The sequence below is a fragment of the Orycteropus afer genome, unplaced genomic scaffold, assembly GCF_000298275.1.
Source record: "Orycteropus afer afer isolate SDZICR_OR568_19922 unplaced genomic scaffold, OryAfe1.0 scaffold00081, whole genome shotgun sequence".
Taxonomy (NCBI): Eukaryota; Metazoa; Chordata; class Mammalia; order Tubulidentata; family Orycteropodidae; genus Orycteropus; species Orycteropus afer.
In genome coordinates, this window is record NW_006921668.1 from 617,134 (window position 1) to 641,509 (window position 24,376).

Below are 24,376 nucleotides of genomic sequence, written 5' to 3' on the forward strand. Positions count from 1 at the left end.
AGTGTTAGGCTACCACAAGCCAAGGAACACTTGGGTCTATGACAAATTGGAAGACACAAGAAAGGATCTTACTCTAGAGCATTTAGAAAGAGAATGGCCCCTGTTGTTGTTGGGTGCTGTGGACTAGATTTTGACTCACAGTGACGCCATGTGAGAGAGAAGAAATTCCCCATAGGGTTTCCTTTGCTGTAATCTTTATGGAATCTGATGTACTTCGTTAAACACATTCCTAAAAGCTTATCAACAGGGAGAAGGGCTGAAATAAGGAAGAGATGGTAAAAGCATGAACCATCAAAGCAAAGTCAGGAATCAAGCATTTAATACAGTGGCGGGCGTAGTGCCTAAGCTATTTAACTGCTAACCAGAAGGCTGGCAGTTCAAACCCACCAGCCACTCCTTTGAAGGAAGGTTGACCAATCTACTTCCATAGAGATACTGCCTCAGAAACCCAAGGAGGGGTTGCTCTGAGTTGAACTTGACGGCAGTGAGTTTGGCTTGGTTTTGATATTATCTACAGAAGGGACTTGGTAGCACAGTGGTTAAGCACTCAGCTGCTAACAAATATATGGTGGTTCAAATCCGTTAACCACTCAGCAAGAGAAAGATATGCTGTTCTGCTTCTATGAAGATTACAGCCTTGAACCCTATGGAGCAGTTCTACTCTCTTCCATAAGGTCACTATGAGTCAGAATTGATTGACTCAAGGTCAATGGGGTATCATTTACAGAAGAGTTCCTGGGTGGTACAAATGGTTAATGCTTTCAGCTGTTAATCCAAAGGGTGTTGGTTCAAGCATACCCAGAGGTGCCCTGGAAGAAAGACCTGGAGATCTACTTCTGAAAACTCAGTGGAGCACAATTCTGCTCTGACACACATGACTCTAGACACATGCCATGAGTTGGAGTCAACTTGTCACCAGCTGGTTTTGGTTACTCTGTTGTTGTTAGCTGCCAAGGAGTTAGCTCTGACTAATAGCAACCTTATGTATAATGGAATTAAATGTTATGTGGTCCTGTGCCATCTTCATGATCGTTGGTATGTTTACATTCATTGTTGCAGCTATTGTGGGAACCCCTCATTGAGGGTTCCCCTCATTTTCATTGGCCATCGGCTTCCCCAAACATGGGTCTACTTTTCTAGAGATGAGTCTTTCCTGATGATATGTCCTAAGTAAGTGAGCCGAACGAAGTCTCACCATTCTCATTATTCTCTACAGGTATTGAAACTTACTCGGGATAGAAAATGTAACCTTTACTAATGGAATGCTTCAGTACTGTGAGGTTTGTCATTTGATTATGATTCTAGGGATTTTCGGGGGGGAGGGGCAATGGATAAAGTAAGCAAAGGTCACATATGACAGTATAAATATTTCATTTTGTGAGACATATCTTAAACATGTATCTACTCTTTTGCCATTTTATCTTAACTACTAAACCAAGACTTATAACCCACTGTCACTGAGTCAATTCTGACTTCTAGCAACCCTGCAGGACAGAGCAGAACTACCCCTTAGGGTTTCCAAGGCTATAAATCTTTTCAGAAGGATACTACCACATCTTTCTCTTACAGAGGGACTGGTGGGCTTGAACCAATGACCTTTCAGATAGCACCCAAGTGCTTGAACCACTCTGTCTCCAGGGTTCCTAAATCAGACTTATAAGGAATTAAAATGGAAAAGTTACCTAGGAAAATTTAATATTTTTTGCATATCTCACAAGTATGTTTTCTACTTTTCTACCCCTACCACCGGGAGCTCTGGTAATGTAGTGCCTAAGTCACTTGACTGCTAACCAGAAGGTTGGTGGGTTCACTCCTTGGAAGGAAGATGGGGCAATCTACTTTCATAGTGATACTGACTCAGAAACCCAAGGAGGGGTCACTGTGAGTCGGGTCCAACTCAACAGCACATAACAACAACGATGACAACAACCCCTACTGCCACTTTTTAAATCATATATATAAGTAAGGAATTAACATAGCATCTTTTCACTTTGATTCAATGAAGAAAATCAGTACTTTTCTAAGTTAAATCACTCTATTTATAGAACAACAGTACTGAACACAACAGGAATGAAGAAATAACAGACAAAATAGATGCTAGTGACATAGTTCCCTGGAGCAGCTCATCTGGTCCATTTAGAAGTACACTGTATCTAAGCCAACACTGCAAAAATCTTTGCCGCCTTGGACAGAAGTTTACCAAACACCTACAGGGCAGATCGGAAGAGGGAAACAAAATAAAACTCTTGACTACCAACTCCTTCATCACACATTTCCTATGGCTCCCATAGTTGCGGCTATTACAGCTTTGGTCTTTAGTGCTGCAGGGTCAACTTTCCAAGCAGTAATGATGATGGTAGCCCCACTGCTTACAAACCCACACATCCTGAGGATAAAGATAAATTAACTGCAGTTACTGCCAATGCTAAATCACTGAACTTATCACAAAATCTCTCATCCCACATACCCAGATTGAGACTGCACAGAGTTCCAAGTGAAGACAATCCCAATTTTACATGAAGAGACTTTGTTTTAAAAGAATCAATGAAAACGTAAAACCATCAAATTATATTTTTACATCATAAAAACAAATGCTAAAAAGAATGAAGCCTATAGTAAAAAGCAGGTCCTTATGACTATAGATGTGTCCATGAGTATCCAAAGGATCCTGAGTGGCACAAGTGGTTTGTTCTTGGCTACTAATGTCAAGGTTGATGGTTGAAACCCACCCAGAAACTCCATAGAAGAAAAGTCCTGGCAATCTGCTTCAATAAAGATTACACACAAGAAAACCCCATGGAGCAGCTCTACTCTGTAACACGTAGGGTTGCCGTGAGCTGAGGGTGACCCTACAGCAGATAACAACAAACGTCAAAATATCTCAGTAATTTGCTCAAACTTAGTATTTTATGCCTCTGCGTACATGTAATTAGATATGGGCATGTTCATACAAATGCATTTATAATCACTGAGGAAAATAATGCAAATATACACATCATTTATTCATATTAAAAGTATCACCCATTATCAATGGGAAAAAGCTGATACATACTCTATGCATTTTTGTATTTTTTCACAGGTTTATCATTTGTTGATAGCATCACACAAATTGAAACACAAGTGCCCTTGACTATCCAAATCTATCCTGATCCTGAGTTTGGATAAAGTAAGTTTAGACAAGGGACAACTGTATCCTAAAGTGCTGAAAAGACACTCTGCTGCCAGGCTTCCTCTTGCTACTGGCTATAAATTTTCTGTTTTGTTTTGTTTTGTTTTGCTTTTTATGGTCAATGCAGAATCAGTTCCTCTTTGCTGTGACCTAGAATTTAGGTCAGTCTCTTAAAAAAAAATTGTGCACATAACATAAAATCTAACATTTCTTATTATTTTTAATGGTCAGGGCTCATGTTCCAATCCCATTTTTTGTTTTAATAAAAGATATGCCACATGCCAGGTATAATAATGCAAAAATAAAGCAAATTAAAAATTTTAAGGACAAATTTTGATACATACCTCTAGGTATTACCTTTGTTTAAATCATCTACCTGGTAATAAAATATTCAACTCTCAAAACTGTGGTATTATGTGACTTTACTAGGAGGGCCCAGTAAACAAGTATATAATATTCAGAGTTATAGATTTTACTTACCAGTAATCTAAGAGGAATTTAAGTAATACAAATGCCAAAGGGAATTATTTGGAAATTAGAAACAAAGGCCTCATAGGGAGATAGCTGGGAGGTGAGAGGGCAGGAGTACATGGGAGAGAAGGATACAGGGAAGAGGTAACTATGAGGAGAAAGTGGGAAGAGAGCTGTTACACTGTGGGAAATTGCAGTCAACGTCATGAAACAAAATATATATGAAATGCTGTATGGAAAATGAATTTGCTCTGTAAACTTGCACCCAAATCACAATAAAAATTAAAAAAAGAAAGCAAGAAAAGAAACAATGGCCTCAACGGAAGATTATTATACCAAATAAAACAAAAATGAGAAAGTCAAATTGTTTACAAACAAATCTAAGAGAAAATATCAGCTAGATTGGGAGGATTGTCAGGTGCCAATCTGATTGTGATTTAAAGGAATCAATAAATGAATGAACCAAGTGGTCAAAGGATGGATACCACGGACAACACTTTTAAAGAGGAACAAAAGAATCCTAAAGCTACAGGGCAGTCCCAGATCCCACACAGGAACTCTGGCATCCTGAATCACCACCTTCTGACCACTCTCCTGATTACCATTTTCATTGTTGTTATTAGGTGGCATTCAGTGAATTCCAACTCCCAGCGATTCCATGTAACAGAGTAGAACTGCCCCATAGGCTTTCCTAGGCTATAAGGCACTTGACTGTTAACCAGAAGGCTGGCGGTTCAAACCCACCAGCCACTCCTTGGAAGGAAGGTTGGGCAATCCTACTTCCGTAGTGATACTGCCTCGGAAACCCAAAAGGGGTCGCTATGAGTCAGGGCTGACTTGACGGCACATAACAACAACAATCTTTAGGAGAATAGACTGCCATGCCAGGTCTCTCTCCTGCAAAGTGGCTGATGAGTTCAAATAGCCAACTTATTCGCTAAGCAGCTGAGATCTTAATCATTGTAGTACCAAGGCAACAACCACTTTCATCAAGCAACTATTTCACATAGCCAGAATGTGTGAGGAGGTGGAGTACGGCAAAGGAAACACATGTTTGCTGCAAACCCCTTGACTGGTTTTACTACAAATTCCATGTTATCAATACTGCCTTTTGACACTCTGATGTAAATGTGATTTCACCACCCTTTTAATCAAACATCAATATAACAAGTCAAACTATCAATAGCTATAGAAATTGCTTCTTAAAAGAAATTCTATGTTGTAATTTATTGTAAAGTTCAATATCTTTCTGTAAAATTTATAGCCTCCAGTGTAGAAGGAACATCATCAATAGTCAAGCACAGAATCCTGTGGTCTAATCCCAGTTGTGTCATTAAAGCAGCTGTGTGATCTACAGCATTATACTTAACTCTCAGACAAAAGCTTATTTTCACAACTTTAAAGCTAAGATAGAGCAGCCCTGGCAGACAAAGCAGTTCAGTGCTTGGCTACTAACCAAAACTTCAATGGTTCAAACCAACTAGACACTCCACGGGAGAAAGATGTGACAGTCTCCTGTTGATTTACAGCCTCAGAATCCCTATGGGGACAGTTCTACTCTGTCCTATAGGGCCGCTGAGTTGGAATTGACTCAATGGCAACAAGAAAGTTGATATAAAGACTTTTGCCCTGACTACTTAACTACTTAAGAATTAAAAAAAAAAAAAAAAAAAAAAACTCACTGCCATCAAGTCAGATCCGACTCCTAGCAACCCCTCCTTGGGTTTCCAAGGCAGCAGCACTATGGTTTGAACTGCCAGCCTTCTGGTTAGCACTCAAATGGCTTAGGCACTATGCCACCGGAGCTCCCCAAGAGTCAAATAAGATAATTTATATGAAAGTGCTTTAGAAATCACATTCAAGTGAATTAACTACTATTATGATTTTCTAAAGTTGAAACAAGATTAGGAGAGACTCTCCAACAGAATACTCTAGTTTTAATAATGATTAGATAAGTACTAAATTGTTATCCCATGACTATTCCTAAAGAAAATCATAAGAAGAATCCAGATACAAGAGTAGAGAGATGCCGGAATGCAGCATCACACAGGATACAGAAAATAAGTAAAGTATCTAAAGTGCAACTATTAGTCTCTCCACATTCAGAGCAAAGAAGAGTAAAGAAAGCCATACTCAGTGAAAGAGATGGGGGCTCTGGTAGCATAGTGCCTAAGGCACTTGACTGCTAATCAGAAGGCTGGCAGTTCAAACCCACCAGCCACTCCTGGGAAGGAAGATGGGACAATCTACTTCATAGTGATACCGCCTCGGAAACCCAAGGAGGGGTCGCTATGAGTCGAAATTGACTTGACACCAGTGAGTTGAGTGAAAGGGATCACATTAGAAGGTCCTGAACAGAGTCAGAAAAAAATGTGGTACACAACTTGAAATCATAAAAAATACCAGGCTTACTGGTCACCTAGAGACTTGGAACTGAACTAACCCCTGTGGCTCAATTTTCAGGGGAAAAAACAGGTCTACAAGGTGAACAATAACACAAGAGAGGTAAGCACTCCTTAGAACAACCAACCATTTGAGGTCGACAGGGTAGCATCTGCCCAAGGACAAAGTGCAGAAGGCTGCAAGGGTAGGAAAGAAGGAGGAATATAAATGAAGAACACAGAGACGTGAGATGAGGGATGTTACACTGAGGGGATTGCAATCAATGGCATGAAACAAAATGTGTATGAACTGTTGAATGGAAAACCAATTTGGCTGTAAACTTTCACCCAAATCACAATAAAAAGTTACAACAAAGAAAGGGAGTAAAGTATCATGAGCAAAAGTAATATTTTTTAACATTTTACATTTGTTTAAAAGCAATTGATCATTAATATTTTATACCCATTTCATCTTTACACTAGATAGTGTAAGAATACAGAACAGTCCTGAAGAACTTGAAAAGAAAGAATGAATTTTTAGATTAATTTTGTAATCTACGTAATGTTGTTGTTATGTGCTGTCGAGTCAGACCTCACTTAAAGTGACCTCTCCTTGGGTTTTCAAGGTGGTCTCACTACCAAAGTAGATTGCCCAGCCTTTCTTCCGAGGAGTGGCTGGTGGGTTTGAACTGCCAGCCGTCTGGTTAGCAGACAAGTGCCTTAGGCACTATGCTACCAGAGCTTCTAATCGATGTAATAAAGCAAATACTCCAAAAAATACCTACATGAAAAAGGAAGAAAATAGGGTTGGTCCACACAGAATGAGCAAGATTTCACTTTAAATCTCCAGAGAAGGATTAAGCAGGAAAATTTATTCATTTACTAGAGCAAGCATTCTGGCAAAGTTGACATATATACATATATATAAGATTAATACATATAATAACTGAGAACCCAGTTTTATATAAAATAATCTTACAGTACTGGAGCTGTATCTCACACTGGGTTATTGCAGACCCTAAATTGTCAGACATTCCTTCCTCACTGTGAAATGCATATAGATTTAAAGGCTGACAACTCTATCCTCTGAAAAAACTGAATTTAATTCTTCAAAATGAAACAAATGGCCTTTATGTAAATTCTAAGTCAAATAGTCCATTTTTCCAAAACAGTCCACACTTCTCCCTCGCTCTACCACATGCACACAGTCTAAAATCTCTCTTCTTTCTTAATAGCCCCATCTTCTTTCCAAATTCCCTACTTGAATTTATGAAGCAAAATTAGGAACTGGCATAACTGGGAACAAGGACATTGCCAGGGCTTCTCTTTTTACGTGTTGTTGCTCAGTACTCCAGGCTAATCAGGGAACAGATGGAGAAATTACAACTTACCAAATGTTTATTTTACATGCAGATGGCTGTTTCTGTTTTGAATCTTCCATCCTTTTCTGTCTCATTTGATTTCTGCAGATATGAACATTTACTCCCTTAAGCCTCCTACAAATTAGGGATCCTCTGCATAGCCCCTCACCCTGTCTCCACCCACCTTTCCCTTTAATATGGCTGGTCACTGCAGCTCTATCCCTGAGTATGGTGCATTTACTTTTATACTTGCCTTCCCACACTATTCCACCCACAACCCTTCCAATGTAGCTGATAAAATCCTTGCTGATTGTCATTCAAAATCAAGGTGAATCACACCCTTGTGGCTTAAAATGACGTGGACTCAAATACAGCTCCTAAGGGGACTCTGGCAAATGAACACAAGTTGCAGACTTAGGGTAAGATATTCCTGGAGGCATCCCAGAGAAAATAAGGGAGACAAGGATGTCAACAGACTGCAATAGTTTTATAAAATACCTTTAACCAATCAATTACAAAAGACAATCTAGAAATTGTAACTTACATAATTTGCTAGTTGATTTGTAGAAACAAATACAAATATATAACCAAATGAAAAACGAAACTCACTGCCATAAAGTTGATTTTGACTCACAGGGACCCTCTTTGGGTTTCTGAGGTGGTAAATCTTTACAAAAGTAGATTGCCCAGTCTTCCTTCCATGGAGTAGCTGCTGGGTTTGAACCACCAACCATCTGGTTAGCAGTCAGGTGCCTTAGGCACAAATATATACATATTATTACTATGAACAATCTGAGTTTTAGCTGTGAGCCATGTACATTTTTGTTCATGAGGACTCTGAAGAAATAGGGATCAAAAGTCTATCAAGCAATTGAGTGGCAGGATTAAGGGAAAGTTTTCCCTACATTTTCTTTTGTTTTCCAAATTTTCTAAGATAAGCATTCACTATCAGAGTTAGGCATAAATACAATAATAAAAATAAATATCAGGAATTTTTTGTTGGAGTCTTGTTACCAAAGGAACAATATGCACGTAGTTCAGAAGTAGGCAAATCCTTGAGTTATCATCCAGAGAAATAAGCATTTGTTAAGTATCTGCAATGTGCTTCAGTCTGTGCTAGCACTGAAGATGAAGACAACTGGCATTCTAGAACAGAATCAAATACAAGACTGAGACTTGTGATAATGTGCTGAGTACGAGAGAGAAGTATTGAGAAGAACTCTGAAAAGAGAAAGGACATCCATTTAGCCCAGTCTAAGAGTTAAGAGAATAGGAGCTCTGGTGGTGTAGTGCCTAAGACATTTGACTGCTAACAAGAAGTTTGGCAGTTCAAACCCACTAGCCACTCCTTGGAAGGAAGGTTGGGCAATCTACTTCTGTAGTGATACCACCTCAGAAACCCAAGGAGGGGTCGCTATGAGTTGGATCTGACTTGTTTGTTTTTTGCTTGTTTGTTTGTTTTTAAGGGTTAAGTCCCTGGATAGTGTGAACAGTTAACACACTCAGTTGCTAAATGAAAGACTGGCAGTTTGAGTCCACTCTGAGGCACCTCAGAGGAAAGTCCTGTCAATCTACCTCCAAAGAACCAAAAGAAAAAGAAAAAACAAACTCACTGCCATTGAGTCAGATCGACTCATAGCAACCCCTCCTTGGGTTTCTGAGGCAGTATCTCCAGGGAAGTAGATTGCCTAACCTTCCTTCCAAGAAGTGGCTGGTGGATTTGAACCACCAGCCTTCTGGTTATCAGTCAAATGCCTTAGGCACTATGCCACCAGAGCTTCCCCCACCCACTGAAAACCCTATGAAGCACAATCCTCCTCTGACACATGGGGTTGTCATAAGTTAGAGTCACCTCAACAGCAATTGTTTTGTTTTGTTTTGTTTTGTTCTTGTTTTAGCTTGTCTGCTCAGGGGTTAAGAATGGACACTGTTGAGAATTACTTTCATTACATCTAATTGTATTTACCCTATTAAGAGAAGAAGAATAAACAATTCAATTAAAACATACAACTAAACAATTCAAAGGAAAAAAACACACTGATAGCAGTGGTACAGTCAGAACATCTTTGAATAGAGACATCAGGCGATTCCTTCATGAGAAGTCAACAACAGATTTCTATGAATAGGACTCCAGAAGTTTCAAATTTGATCCTCATACCATCTAAATAAAGATATTAAAATGCTAAAGCAAGCAAATAATCTCTATTACAAAGACATGATGTTGCTTCTATTGCTTATCCCAATGAACATGGCACAGAAAAGAGCTATAATATCTTATTCCTTGGGCATTTGTACATCTGTGTGAAGTTGTAAAGATGATAATAGTCTACTTGCCTAGAATAACCTCCATGTTTGGAGCTAAAATTCTGGCCCCTTAGATCAGGAATATGAGATCAGGGACTGCATGGTGTAGGCTAAGAAAGCAGCCTACAACAGGGAAGTTGGAAGTTACAAACAGGGAAGTTGAACGAATATAATATATTAAGGAGGCAGGTGCAAAAACAGCAAGGAGGCCACATGTTCTGACCTCCTCTAATCCCACGAGAGGAAGACAGGATTACCAGCAGTAACCTAAGGCCTATTACTGCAAGGCCAGACATGCTGCCTCCCTCCAGCCCTTTCACCAACCGTTCCTCCTAAAGCACCCACCACCTCTCTCCTGAGTTCGATAATTTGCTGCAGTGGCCACACAGAGCTCACAGATTATGGGGTTTATTAGGGAAGCACCACAGGCTACGATTCAAGTTCAAGAAAAATGTTCAGTCTCTCTCCCAGCCCACTGTCCCTCAGCCAACAGTCTCTCACAGTCTCTTTCCCAGCAGTGCTGGTCCCTCAGTGTCTCACTCAGCAATGTATGTCTCTTGCGTCTCTTTCCCAGCAGCACGTGTCTCTTTCAGGGGCGCGTGCCTCTTTTGGCAACACGTCTTCCTCAAACAGCAGTCAGAGAGAGAGTTCTGCCTCTAAGAGGCCTCCTTTTGAGCCCGGCAGGGTGGTCAAACTAGCCAATCATAGCATCAGAACTCTAAGCACTTGAGAGAGAGTGGGCACCTCCCAGAACATTGTTTTGTACCACACCCAAGAGAAATACTCCAGGTGGACAACTTCAGCAATCAGGAGCTCCTCAGTTGCTCACAGAAAATCCCACCTTGGAATTTACAAAGACTTATGGGTAGAAAAGCCACACTAAGTAATTTACTACAACACAGCAGGTAAATGGGAAGCCAGTTTCTCACTAATGGAACAAGGAGTAACCAATCAAAAGGGAAGTATAGAATAAATTAGTGTGGAATTGGAATTTGAAATAATAGTGTTAATGTGTGGTTTTTAATATATAAGAGAAATATATAAGTAAAAAGTTCAATTTAAACAAATATGTATCTATAAACATACATCTATTTAGTAAGTCAGTTCAATGACAGAGTCGAAGCACTGAGGACATCAAATGCCCATCAAATGCTCAAAGAATGATGGGGGTATGTGGAAAAAAAAAAAAAAAAACTTGTTTGTATGTGTAAGGGCATTTCCACTGGCCAAATCTGGGACAATTTCTGTTTCAAAACTATAATGACAATAATAAATGATAGCCCACCAACCAAAACAGGAAGCCATAAATCCATTGATAGGAGTAGATAGATAATTAGAGTTCTACTTCATATAGAAAGTGAACTAATACACAAGAAAGAATGGTAATATTAGAAAATTAGCATTTTAAAACCATCATATTAATAATGAATTCAGACAAGAATCATCAATGAATCTTAATAGGTAAAAGCTTGATGACAAACATGGTATGTACATATTATCAAAGTATCTCCTCTCAAAATATTTATTAATGGACAAATGCAAAATTCTTATTAACTTTACAGTGCAAGAACCAACTTACACTCAAGTGATAGAAATTAACATTGCCAGTAATGGGACAAACCAACATCTTGTGTGTCCTGATATAATGTACTAACAAGAACCCATTTCTGTGATGTTTCCTTCTCCCTGCCAAAAAACAAAAATGTGTAACCTGACTCTGATAATGAGAAAACATCAGTCAAACTCAAATTGAGATACATTCTACAAATTAGAAAACCAAAACCAAACTCACTGCCGTTAAATAGGATCCGACTCACAGCGAATCATCCTTAGGTTTCTGACACGGTATCACTACAGAAGTAGATTGTCAATCTTCCTTCTGACAAGTGGCTGGTAGGTTTGAACCATCAGTCTTCTGGTTAGCAGTTAAATGTCTTAGGCATTGTGCCACCAGAGCTCCTACTACAAAGTAAGGGCCTCCTTAAAAACTGCTACTCTTTGAAAATGTCAAGGTCATGAAAGAGAAGATTAAGGAGCTACTCCAGATTAAAGACTAGAAAGACATAAAAAACAGATGCATTGGATATGTATCCTACACTAATAAAGGGTATTATTGTGATCACTGGTTAAATCTGAATATGGTCTGTGGGTTACATGACAATCATGAATCAATATTAATTTCCTGATTTTGACAGTAGCACTAAAGATAATGACAATATAGCAGTGACCTTGTTTTTAGACACTTTTAAGGGGTAAGATGTTAGTGGAACATCATGTCTGCAATTCAGTCTCAAATAGTTCAAAATAGATAGAAATATATGCAGAGAGAGAATTATAAGGCTAATTTGGCCAAAAAAAAAAAAAAAAAGTTAACATGGGAAGTTTGGGCAGGGAATACAAAAAGTTCTTTATGCTACTGGTATAATGTTTTCTTTATGTCTAAAACTATTTGGGGGAGAAAAAAAAACAGCTTTAAAAAAGTCTACTTTAGTTGACTGCAGTACACATAGTGCCTGAGTCCAGCCAGTACATAAATCACTCACTTGGAGCAAATCCCTTGAAGTGATACTCTCATAACTTCTTAGATTTGATATCCTAAAAAGTAGCTGGTATCTTTAAAAAGCAGGCTATTTTCTAGAGGATAATAGATTTTTGGAGAATAGCTAACTCACAAGTAGCAGCTAATTTCTTGATAAAACTGAAGATGCTGTTAAATTATCTGAATTTCCCAGTGAGGAAGGCACTGTGTTCTATATGAAGATGTGTTATCTCTTTCAGATTGCTGGTAGAGGGTTGCCTGAAAGAGTAGAGGTGTGGCTGAAATTATTAATAATGCTGTTTAAAAAAAAATAATTTCCAAAAATGTTTTGTTGTTGTTGTTATGTGCCATGAATCATCTCCAACTCATAGCAACCTTATTTACAACAGAACAAAACAGTGCCCAGTCCAATGCCAGCCTCATGATCCCTACTATACCTGAGCCCATCCCTGCAGCCACCATGTCAATCCATCTTGTTGAGGGCCTTCCCCTCTTTCGTTGACCCTCCACTTTACTAAGTACGACATCCTTCTCCAGAGAATAGTCTCTTCTGACAACATGACCAAAGTAGGCAAGATGAAGTCTGGCCATTCTCACTTCCAAGGAGCATTCCGGTTGCACTTCTTCCAGGACAGATTTGCTAGTTCTTTTAGCAGTCCATGGTACTCTCAGCATTCTTCACCAACACCACAACTCAAAAGCATCAACTCATCTTTGGTCTTCCTTATTCATTGTCCAGCTCTCACATGCATATGAGGCAACTGAAAATACCATGGCTTGGGTTAGGCGCATTTTAGTCTTCAAGAAGACATCTTTGCTGCTCAGCACTTGAAAGAGGTCTTTTGCAACATATTTACCCAATGCAATACATCCTTTGATGTCTTGACTGCTGCTTCCATTGGCACTGATTGTAGAACCAAGTAATATGAAGTCTTTGACAACTTCAGTCTTTTCTCCATCTATCATGATGCTATGTATTGGTCCAGTTGTGAGGATTTTTGTTTTCTTTGTATTGAGGTGTAATCCACACTTCAGACTGTATTCTTCAATCTTCATCAGTAAGTGCTCCAAGTCATCCTCACTTTCAGCAAAGTTGTGGTGTCTGCATATTTCATGTTGTTAATGAGCCTTCCTCCAATCCTTATGCCACATTCTTCTTCATATAGTCCAGCTTCTTGGATTATTTGCTCAGCATACAGACTGAACAAGTATGGTGAAAAATTACAACCCTGACTCCCTCTCTTCCTGATTTTAAACCATGCAGTATCCCAAAAAATGTTTAGAGAAAATATATCTGCAATTATTATGATTTAGAGAGAATGTTTTTAGCCTAGAAGATACTCAAAAAGCAAAACTAATATAACAAAAAGGAAATATCCATATCTCCTCATAACATCCCTATTTCCTACTGTGTCATAAACTTCTTTTCATCACTCTAAGTTTATCCAATCATTAGAATGATAATTGTACTTTCAGAGGATAATTTCTTCCTTTTCACTTTTCACTGTCAAGCTTTTCTCTTGAAGTTGTATAGGTCCCATTAATTTTTAAATTTTCCTAATCTGTAGGAATGTGTAACTGATAAAGAGTAAGGTTAATAAGCATCTCTACATATTGAAAAATACATTCCAAATTATTCATTTAAACAGTGATTGTATCTAATTTTCTTTATAAACTGTGTCGTTAAATATTAGGTGCTGCTGAAATGTCCACCTTAAGAAAAATCTAGTCATTTGTAAATAACAATGGATGGAACAAAGAAAAGAGCTCCATCTTATATGTCCAAAAGGGGAAAATCCAATCAATGTTCTTCAAACATCAGTTGTTTTAGCATCCAATAAACAATTCCCTGAGTTCTACAGCTTGGTAGATACAAAAGGAGAGAACATTCCAGATCAAAACATACTGAAAACTTAAGTTATGAACAGTAAAACAGTATGAAAAACATTTTACACTATTAAGACTTCTCATACAGAAATGTGACATGTCTCTTCATTTATTCTTTGTGGAAGTTTAAAATCAACTTTATCAATTACAGATAAACAGTGGCTAGTCCAAATCCCAGGAGCTGTGATGACAAAATGGTTAAGTGCTCAGCAGCTAACTGAAAGGTTGGTGGTTCAAACCCACCAGCAGCTCTGCAGGAGAAAGATGTAGCAGTCTGCTCCCATAAAGATTTATAGCCTTGAAAACTATAAGGGCAGTTCTTCCACTCCGTCCTGTAGGGTCATGATGAGACAGAATTGACTAGACAGCAATGAGTTTTAATCCAAGCTCCTTAGACTCATATTTCAGAAAATGTAGAAATAGTTTCCTACAGTTATATACCTATATAGTAAAAAAGGCATATGGTATGGGATTAAAGTAATTATTGTTTTAAGGTATTTAAAGTAGAGAACTGCATTTTTCTTTTAATACTAAATATTTAATACATTACGGTATTATATTACATGGACCATATATTGTGAGAGCAAAGAACTGAGTTGTTCACATGAAGATGAGCAGCACAGCCATTGATGATTCTCCTTGAAAGTTCTATATAAATACCTTTGCCAGAGAGGACATCTACAGAAAAACTTACCTTGTTCTTCATCCCAGAGGCAATTCCAGTTTCTTAAGGAAGACCATACTTTCAAGGGAAACCTTTGTCACATCTAAATTTTTATGCTAAACTTTACATACAAAATTTTGTTCTTGGTGAAGGGAAGGGCAATGTATCAAATGTGAGTGATCAACACAGTGGCACTGAGGAAGAAGACATAGATAGGTTCATGGGAGATACAGACAACAAAGATGAAGCCTTTTACATGTACAGTACTGGACTGTCAGTGATGGTAAGCACTGATCTACAGGTGGATAAATAGGTGGACAGGCAGAAAAAAAATTGTTCTTACATAATCTGTGCTGATTGTTATTCATTTAAAGCCAGGTACTGTGACACAACTCCTATTTTTTACTTTCACAGTTTCATATTTTAATATTTTGTCATCAATCTAGACATGCTACTTATAACTCATACACCTAATATATTTGATCTTTTAATCTTGTGTTCTTTCTCCAATGAAAGTCACGTTGCTTACTGAAAGACACTGTATTAATTATACAAAAATAAGTAAGTAAGATTATATGTCATGGACAGTATTTAACAGAAATTTTTACCTGGTGACTATGTCCACATCTTGGTACAAATAGATCATTATTGCATTTGTATTTGCTAAGAACGTATCTGTCAATCTACGCTGTTTTATGTCAATTACTTTTTTTTTTTTTTTTTGCTTTTGTTCACTGTTTTAAGAGAGCAAGTAAGTTTTTAAGAGCATAATAATGACGCCTCAACATGCTCCTATCTTAATTCCTGAGAACTCTGAATATGTATGTTGCATGGCAGAAGGGAGTGCTGAAATGATTAAATCAGGGATTTTGAGATGAAGAGATTATCCTGGATTGTCTGGTTGGGCCCAATGTAATCACAGGGCTCCTAATAAGGGAAAGAGGGAGGTAAGAGGGTCAAGGGAGGGGATGTGAAAATGAAAATAAAGGCTAGAGTGATATAATTACTGAAAAGGGGCAACAAATCAAGGAATGAGAACAGTACAGAAGCTGGAAAAAAGCAAGCAATGGATTCTCTCCTGGAGTCTGCAGAAGGAACACAGACCTGCCAACACCTTAACTTTAGACCTATTTCAGATTTCTGACCTCCAGATATTAAATTTGTGTGGCTCTAGGCCACTGTGTCCATGATAATTTATTACAGCAGTAATAGAAACTATTATAGTCATTTTTATGACTTACAAGAATAAATTGTGTCAGGTAGAGTATTTCTTATTGAGAATAAACTGGTGGATATACAACATTCTAAAATTATTTAGAAAATAGTCTACTAAATATTACAATAAACTTCTGAATTTAAATTGTATCTTTTATGAAAAGATTATTGTGTACTTAATAAGCATAATCATTATGTGAGACTCTGAGAACAGTACACCTTCATTAGACAATTTTTTTCTCCACTATGTGTCAGAGATTGGTATTAAAAAGATGAGCAAACTAAATACATCAAGGCAGGCATCCCACCTTCAAGTTGTGCAAAACATATTGTTGTCATGATGACCCCAAGCAGAATAGAACAGAATGCTGCCTGGTTCTGTGTCATCCCCTTGATAGCTGCAGACCGATCTGTTGTGATCCATGGAGTTTTCATTGGCTAAGTGTTGGAAGGAGATGACCAGGCCTTTCTTCCTAGTCCATCTTGGTCTGGAAGCTCCACTGAAACCTGTACACCATTATAGTAACATTCAAGCCTCCAGTGACAGACAGTTATTGGCTGTGCAGGAGGTACACTGGCCAGGAATCAAACCTGGGTCTCCTACATAGAATGCAAGAATTCTACCATTGAACCATTAGTGAATGCCTCACCAAAAAAGACACAGACACGAATAAATAGTTACAGGAATGTGGTAAGTGCTATAACTGGGAACAAAGACAAGGGCATCTCAATTGTGAGTGGAGATGTACACAAATGCAGTGGCTAAACCTTCAAGGTGAGATACTGAGCAGCAGGAACTAAGCTGGAGCCGGGCCAGGTCATCTCACGCAGTGGGCAGTAAGCCATGCATAAAACTAGACTTAATCTTTGGAACAATGTGGGGTAGTTTAAGCAATACAGTGACCAAAAAAAAAAAAAAAAAAAAAAAAAAAACCAAACTCACTGCTGTTGAGTCAGATCCAACTCATAATGACCCCTCATTGGGTTTCTGAGGTGGTATCTCTACAGAAGTAGATTGCCCAATCTTCTTTCCAAGGAGTGGCCGGTGGGTTTGAACCACCAGCCTTCTGGTTAGCAGTCAAATGCCTTAAGCAATACACCACCAGAGCTCCCAATAGAGTGACAGACAAGTCAAATTTTAGAAGAAAAAAACACTGTGATGTGAAGGATGTGAAAATTAGACTAAGAGGGTAAGAACTGAGAGCAAAGAAACACATTTAGAAGACTGAATCAATTAGTAAGCATTCTATGTTTATACTGACACATAGCGACTGCAGTGTAGTAAATTACTTAGTATGGCTTTTCTACCCACAAGTGATTGTAAACTCAGTGGTGGAATGAGCAACTGAGGAGCTCCTGATTGTAAATGTTATCCACCTGGGTTATTTCTGTTGGGCGTGGCACAACACAATGTTATGGGAGGCTCGCGCTCGCGCTCGCGCGCTCTCTCTCTCTCTCTCTCTCTCTGGTGCTTAGAGTTCTGATGCTATGATTGGCTAGTTTAGCCACTCTGCCAAGCTCAAAAGGAGGCCTCCTAGAGGCAGAACTCTCTCTGACTGCTGGTGGAGGAAGACGTGCTGCTGAAAGAGACCCGGGCTCCTGAGACATGCATTGCTGGGAAAGAGACATGAATTGCTGAGTGAGACACCAAGGGACCAGCACTGCTGGGAAAGAGACTGTGAGAGACTGTTGGCTGAGGGACAGTGGGCTGGGAGAGAGACTGAACATTTTTCTTGAACTTGAATTGTAGCCTGTGGTGCTTCCCTAATAAACCCCATAATCTGTGAGCTCTGTGTGGCCACTGCAGCGAATTATTGAACCCAGGAGAGAGGTGGTGGGTGCTTTGGGAGGAAAGGTTGGTGAAAGGCCTAGAGGAAGACAGCATGTCTGGCCTTGCAGTAATAGGCTTTGGACTATTGATGGTGATTCTGCCTTCCTCTTGTGGGATTAGAGGAGGTCAGAACATGTGGCCTCCTTGCCCTTTTTGTAGCGACCCTTTGTACAACACAGTGAAAAACTGCCCGGTCCTGCACCATCCTCACAATCATTGGCTATTTTTGAGCACACCGTTGTAGCCACTGTGTCAGTTGATCTCATTGAAGGTCTTCCTTTTTTTCACTGACCATCTACTTTGGCAAGCATGATGTCCTTCTCCAGGGACCAACCCTCCTGATAACATGTCCAAAGTACATGAGATGAAGTCTTACCTTCCTTGCTTCTGAGGAGCATTGTAGCCATCCTTCTTCCAAGTCAGATTTGTTTGTTCCTCTGATAGTCCATGGTATATTCAATATTCTCTGCCAACACCATAATTCAAATGTATCCATTCTTCTTCAATCTTCCTTATTTAGTGTCCAGATTTCACATGCACATGAGGCAATTGAAAATACCATGGCTTGGGTTAGGTATACCTTAGTCTTTAAAGTAGTATCTTTGCTCTTTAACACTTTAAAGAGGTCTTTTGCAGCAAATCTGATTTGATTTCTTGATTGTTGCTTCCATGAGCATTGATTGTTGGTCCAAGTAAAATGAAATCCTAGACAACTTAAATATTTTGGTCCAGTTGTGAGGATTTTTGCTTTCTTTATGTTGAGGTATAATCCATATAGAAGCCTGGAGGCTTTGATCTTTATCAGTACGGGCTTCAAGTCCTCTTCACTTTCAGCAAGCAAGGTTGTGTCATCTGCATATTGCGTGTTGTTAATGAGTCTTCCTCCAATCCTGCTTTCTTCATCATATAGTGCAGGTTCTTGGATTATGAGCTAAGAATACAGACTAAATAAGTATGGATAAGAAAGTATACAATCCTGATGCACACCTTTCCTGATTTTAAACCTTGCAATATCCTCTTGTTCTATTTGAACAACTGCCTGTTGGTCTGTGTACAGGTTCCACATGAGCACAATTAAGTATTCTGGAATTCTTATTCCCTGCAATGTTATCCATAATTTGTATGATCCACAGAATCGAATGTCTTTGCATAGTCATTACTATGTATGCACATTTTTCATACTACCTCAATTATGTAGTATAATCTCAAATCTTAAAGAACAGGAACTGGTACTGTCAGTTTTTTGTAAATGCTCAAAATCTCAGTACTTCATACAAAAAATGGGACTAATAGGAAAATCTATCCACAGATTCATTTAGAACTAAGTGCAATAATCAAGTGAAGTATTGAGTAGAGAATCTACGACATAATCAGTGTTCAATAAATGTTAGTCATTATAGTTGTTTTTGTTATTAAGACCCTAGTGATAAACAGTGATAAAACAGAACAATGCTATGGAAACCCAAAAGAGACAACAAACCCTAATGTAAATGATGGAGTTTAGTTCATAGCATCATTTTTGGTTCATCAACTATGACCAATTACCATACTGATACAAGATGTTAATAATAAGAGAAACATGGGGGCGGGAGCTATGGGAATTCTCTACTTTTTTGGTAACTTTTCTATAAATCAAATTGAATTTAATAAAACAGAAACAAAATTAAAAGCACTTAAGTACAATTCTGGAATAAAATCTAAAACTAACATTTAAATGTAGCTGTGACTGATGTCAGGAAGGAAATGAAGAAGGTGAAGGATGACAGAAAATAGTCATCTCCATATCCTGTCCCCACTCAGAACTCTTCTCTGGATATTAAATCAAACAATAACAACAACAACAACAAAAAAAAAAAAACCACAGCCACTGAGTTAATTTCAACTCATAGTGACCCCCATACGGTTGGGAGGCAGTAAATCTTTACAGAAGTAGATTGCCCCATCTTCCTTCCATGGAGTGGCTGGGGGGTCTGAACCACCAACCTTCTGGTTAGCAGTCAAATTCCTTAGGTACTACACCACCAGAGTATCTTCTCCCGAATATGCTAAAAATAGCATCACCACTCAGACAGATGAAAAACACACAGTGCCCACAAATTGCTACATATATCACTGCTCTGTTTATCTTGTTAATATTAACATAGCTCCCTGAGCTTAGGTAAGTAATTAGTTCCTTTGGTTTATTGGCCCCTATTGGATGTGGGCAAAGTGAATGCCAACAGTCGCTAAGGTATATCACTCACAAATAGCTGCTTCTTTTCCTTGTCAAGTTTAGCTATAAAGCAAAAAAGGTAAGATTTATCATAGACTTTTTAAAGTTTGGTAAAAGAGCATAAAAACATAATTATAGATACAAAGGCCAAAAGGTGGGCAGTTCAAATGCAGTCAGAGGGACCTTGAACAAAAAGCCTGGCAATCTACTCCTGAAAGGTCACAGCCACTGAAAAGCCTATGGAGTGAACTTCTACTCTGAAACACATGAGGCAAAATCAACCCAATGACAACTGGTTTCATTTTTCAGTTTATATTCAATATCTGACTTCAAACCAATGTTTGACCTTCCATAAGAATTTACAAAGTGCTTCAGTATTTTAGTTATGATCATCTAAAAGTAGTAGTATATAATAACAATCTAAATTACAGCACCAAATTATTTAAAAATATATATTGTTGTTATTCATTGCCATCAAGTTGGCTCCAACTCATGGTAACCCAGTGTACAGGAAAACAAAATGTTGCACCATGTCCATGATTGCTGGTATGCTCATGTCCACTGTTGTAGCCTATATATCCTGAGAGTCTTCCAACCTAGGGAGTTCCTCATCCAGCACTCTATCAGACAGTAACCTGTTGTGATACACAGAGTTTACACTGGCTGCTTTTTGGAGCTCTGGTAGCATAGTGCCTAAGGCATTTAACTACTAACCAGAAGGCTGGAGGTTCAAAGCCATAAGCCACTCCTCGGAAGGAAGGTTGGGCAATCTACTTCTGCAGTGATACTGCCTTGGCAACCCAAGGAGGGGTCGCTATGAGTCGGCCCGACTCGACGGTACATAACAACAACAACAAGCTTTTTGGAAATAAATCACCAGGTCTTTCTTCCTAGTCTATCCTAGTCTGGAAGCTCCAGTAAAACCTGTCCACCTTGTGTGCTGCTGTGAGGCTAGAGGCTATACCACCAGTATTTCAAATACCAACAGGGTCACCCATGGTAGACAGGTTTCAGCAGAGCTTCCAAACTAAGACAGACTGGAAAGAAGAACGGAGCCATCCACTTCTGAAAAAAACCGGCCACGGTAAAACCTTATGAATAGCAGTGAACACTGTCTGATATATTACTGGATTGTAAATATAGGTAATAAAATACAAGTGAATGAAAAAATGAGTGGGATCAAAGTTTAATAATTTCATGCTGTAAACAAGAATTCAGCTTTTGTTGATGTTTCATTTATTTATTTTATTCAACATGCTGATGAAACTTAGAATCTTGGAATTAAAACAACTAGGGAACATTTTCCACCTTTTCCACAAGCCAACAAAACTTATAAAACAACTCTGAAGAGAAAGAATACATAAAATATCTCTGGGCCTGGGTGGATCATTTATTGCCGTAGTCTGAATATTTGTTTATAAACCTGTATCTGAACTTCAGTGTTGAAGGTGCATTGATGCATTAATTTATAATGTAAATTAATTATGACTATAGGTTTTCATAATCTCCACTCTGAAGGAAATGTTATTAATGGCTACCATTTATGTATGGATTGCCTGTGATGGGCCAGGCAACTTTGTAGTTCCCTTATGCATATTCTAGCATTTAATCCTCCTAACAGCTCTGTAACGAGACCCAATCAACTCTATTTCCCAACTAACACTCAATAAGAGAAGTCACTTCCCAAGGTCACAGCAGTATGCCCCATGGTGGAGCACTCTATGTTGAAACTGTTATTTTTAAGGATATTAGGCAGACATCAGAGACTTTCTTTGCATAGACAATTACCACTTCTCAGCTTTATAATTTTATGGAATTTGAACTAATCTATGAATATGTTCTGTACATGTGTACTGTACATCTCTGTAACCCATACAGCACTTACAACAGTGTAAGGCACTGTTCTTGAAAATATTCAAGAAGCAGATATTGACTAATTAATATCTAAAATGTATAGAGCAGCACTACTTTTTCTCCATGACACAGTGAACTTGCTATGCAGACCTGAACATGCATTCACTATGAACCTGGAACACATTATTTCCCCTTTTGTATCAAAGGGATAATAATGTTTGTTCTGTTTTTGTCAGAAACCCATTGCAGGATACTGTGAGATACTATATGCAGAAATGCTTTAAACTGTAAAATTCTCTTTAGATGGAAAGCATTGGAATACTAAAACCAGTAATTTCACAACAGCCACTTACCCAGAATAACAGTCACAAAATATTTATTTCATCTAATTTGTAATGATATTATTGCAAAAGCTAAGAATAAGTGTGGATTGGCAAACTTAAAATTTACCTAAATACAACTAGAAGGGAATGTGACTTGATGGTAGAAAAAACTTCAAGCCTAAAAAGATTTTACCACCATATCCCAGAAAAGGGGAAAGGACAGATAAAAAGTTGCTGCTACTATACTAATACATCCATAATCCAGTTTGATGATTCCTGATTCAAAAGGCATAAGATAGGGCCTGAAAAGCTTTCTTTTTCAAAATTCTTTAAGGTAATTCTAAGTTACAGGTGCTTTGGAAACTTCTGTGTGGCCTTTTATATAATTATCGTCCATCAAATCCTGGATGCTGTCTTAGTTGTCCATAACAGAAACACCAGAAGTGGATGACTTTAACAAACAAATTTATTCTCTCATAGTTTAGGAGGCCAGAAGCCTGAATCCAGAGGAAGGCTTTTTCTCTGTGTGTCTCCTGGACCTAGGAGAATCCCAGCACAAGGGTCCAAAGGATGTGCTCTGCTCCCAGCTCTTCTTTCTTGGTGGTAGTAGGTCCCTCTCTGATCACATTTCACTCCTTTTCTCTCTTGTAAGATAGAAAGTGATGCAGCCACAGACTTGGAAACTCCCTTTACATCAGATCAGGGATGTGACCTGATTAAGGGAACTCTGGTGGTGTGATAGTTGGAGCTGTGTGCCATCTTGGGTGAACCAGAATTCTGTGTGGTTTAAGCAATTGTGATGTGGGTTATCCCCATGATGGGATCGGATGTGTATGTTTTGAGCAGCCAATCTATTGAAAGGGAGTTTCCCTAGGGGTGTGGCCTGCTTCCAGTATATTTATGGACATCCTGGGAAAAAGAGAAACTCTTCTGTGGATCAGGATACTGCTGTGCTGCATACAATCCATGAGTGAACAACCCACCATTCAGTCTGGTGATCTTGGCTTTGTCATTTGTTGGAGTCAACAGCCGGTATACTGCCTACCAACCTTGAGCTCATCAGCCCTGAAGCTGCGTGAGTTGGGAAAAGCCTCTAGCTTGACTTTTGATCCAAGCACTTGGGATTTGCCAGCTTCTGTAAGTGTGTGAGCCATTTTTCTAAGATAAATTTCTCTTTTTCTCTCTCTATATATAAGCTTTACTGGTTTTGCTTCTCTAAAGAACACTGCCTAACACAGGTGGTGTAATAGTTAAGACATTTGGCTGCCAATCAAAAGCATAGTGGTTCAAACCCACCAGCCATTCTGTGGAAGAAAAGTAGAGACAGTCTGCTTCCAATAAGATTTACAGCCTTGGAAACCTAATGAAGGTCACTGTGAGTTTTGAGTTATTCCACCCTTACACTGGATCAGGGCTGATCACATCAGAACATATCATGAGGGATGATTACATCATCAAATAGCTGCCACATGACATTATGTAACTGCCAAACCACTGAGAACCATGGCCTTGCAAAGGTCACACATGTGTTGTTGTTGTTGGTATTGTTGTTAGGTACCATCGAGTCAGCTCTGACTCACAGAGACCTTATATACAACAGAATGAAACACTGCCCAGTCCTACACCAGCCTCACAATCCTTGCTACACTTGAGCCCATCGTTGCAGCCACTGTATCAAGCCATCCCGTAGAGGGCCTTCCCCTTTTTTCCTTACCCTTCACTTTACTAAGCATGATATCCTTCACAATTTAATCCATGCCAGGTATTTTAGATTGTAAGGCACATCCAAATTGCAGAAATATTAAAATTAATTAGATGCCAATGCAGGAAATAAATCTTACGCTGTTTTTTGTTTTTTGTTTTGTTTTGTTTTGTTTTGTTTTGTTTTACTTTTTGTTTTCAAGCAGAAGAAATATGTATCTCAAAATCAATGAAACACTGTATAGTTAAGATGCTGCCTCAGGCCTCTATTGTAGGATAACCTGGACCACTAGAGGGTGCCAAGTTTAGTAGTACTGCGACTATACTTGGGAGCTCTGGTAGTGTCATGCCTAAGGCATTTGACTGCTAACCAGAAGGCTGGTGGTTCAAACCCACCAGCCACTCCTTGGAAGGGAGGTTGGGCAATCTACTTCCGTAGTGATACTGCCTCAGAAACCCAAGGA

The 24,376-nt window shown here is 38.8% G+C and overlaps 1 protein-coding gene across 1 annotated transcript in view; it reads right to left on the bottom strand.

Moving 5' to 3' along the window:
* TBC1D4 (TBC1 domain family member 4) overlaps positions 1-24,376 on the bottom strand; it is a 305,464-nt gene that overhangs the window by 220,745 nt on the left and 60,343 nt on the right. The window lies entirely within an intron of this gene.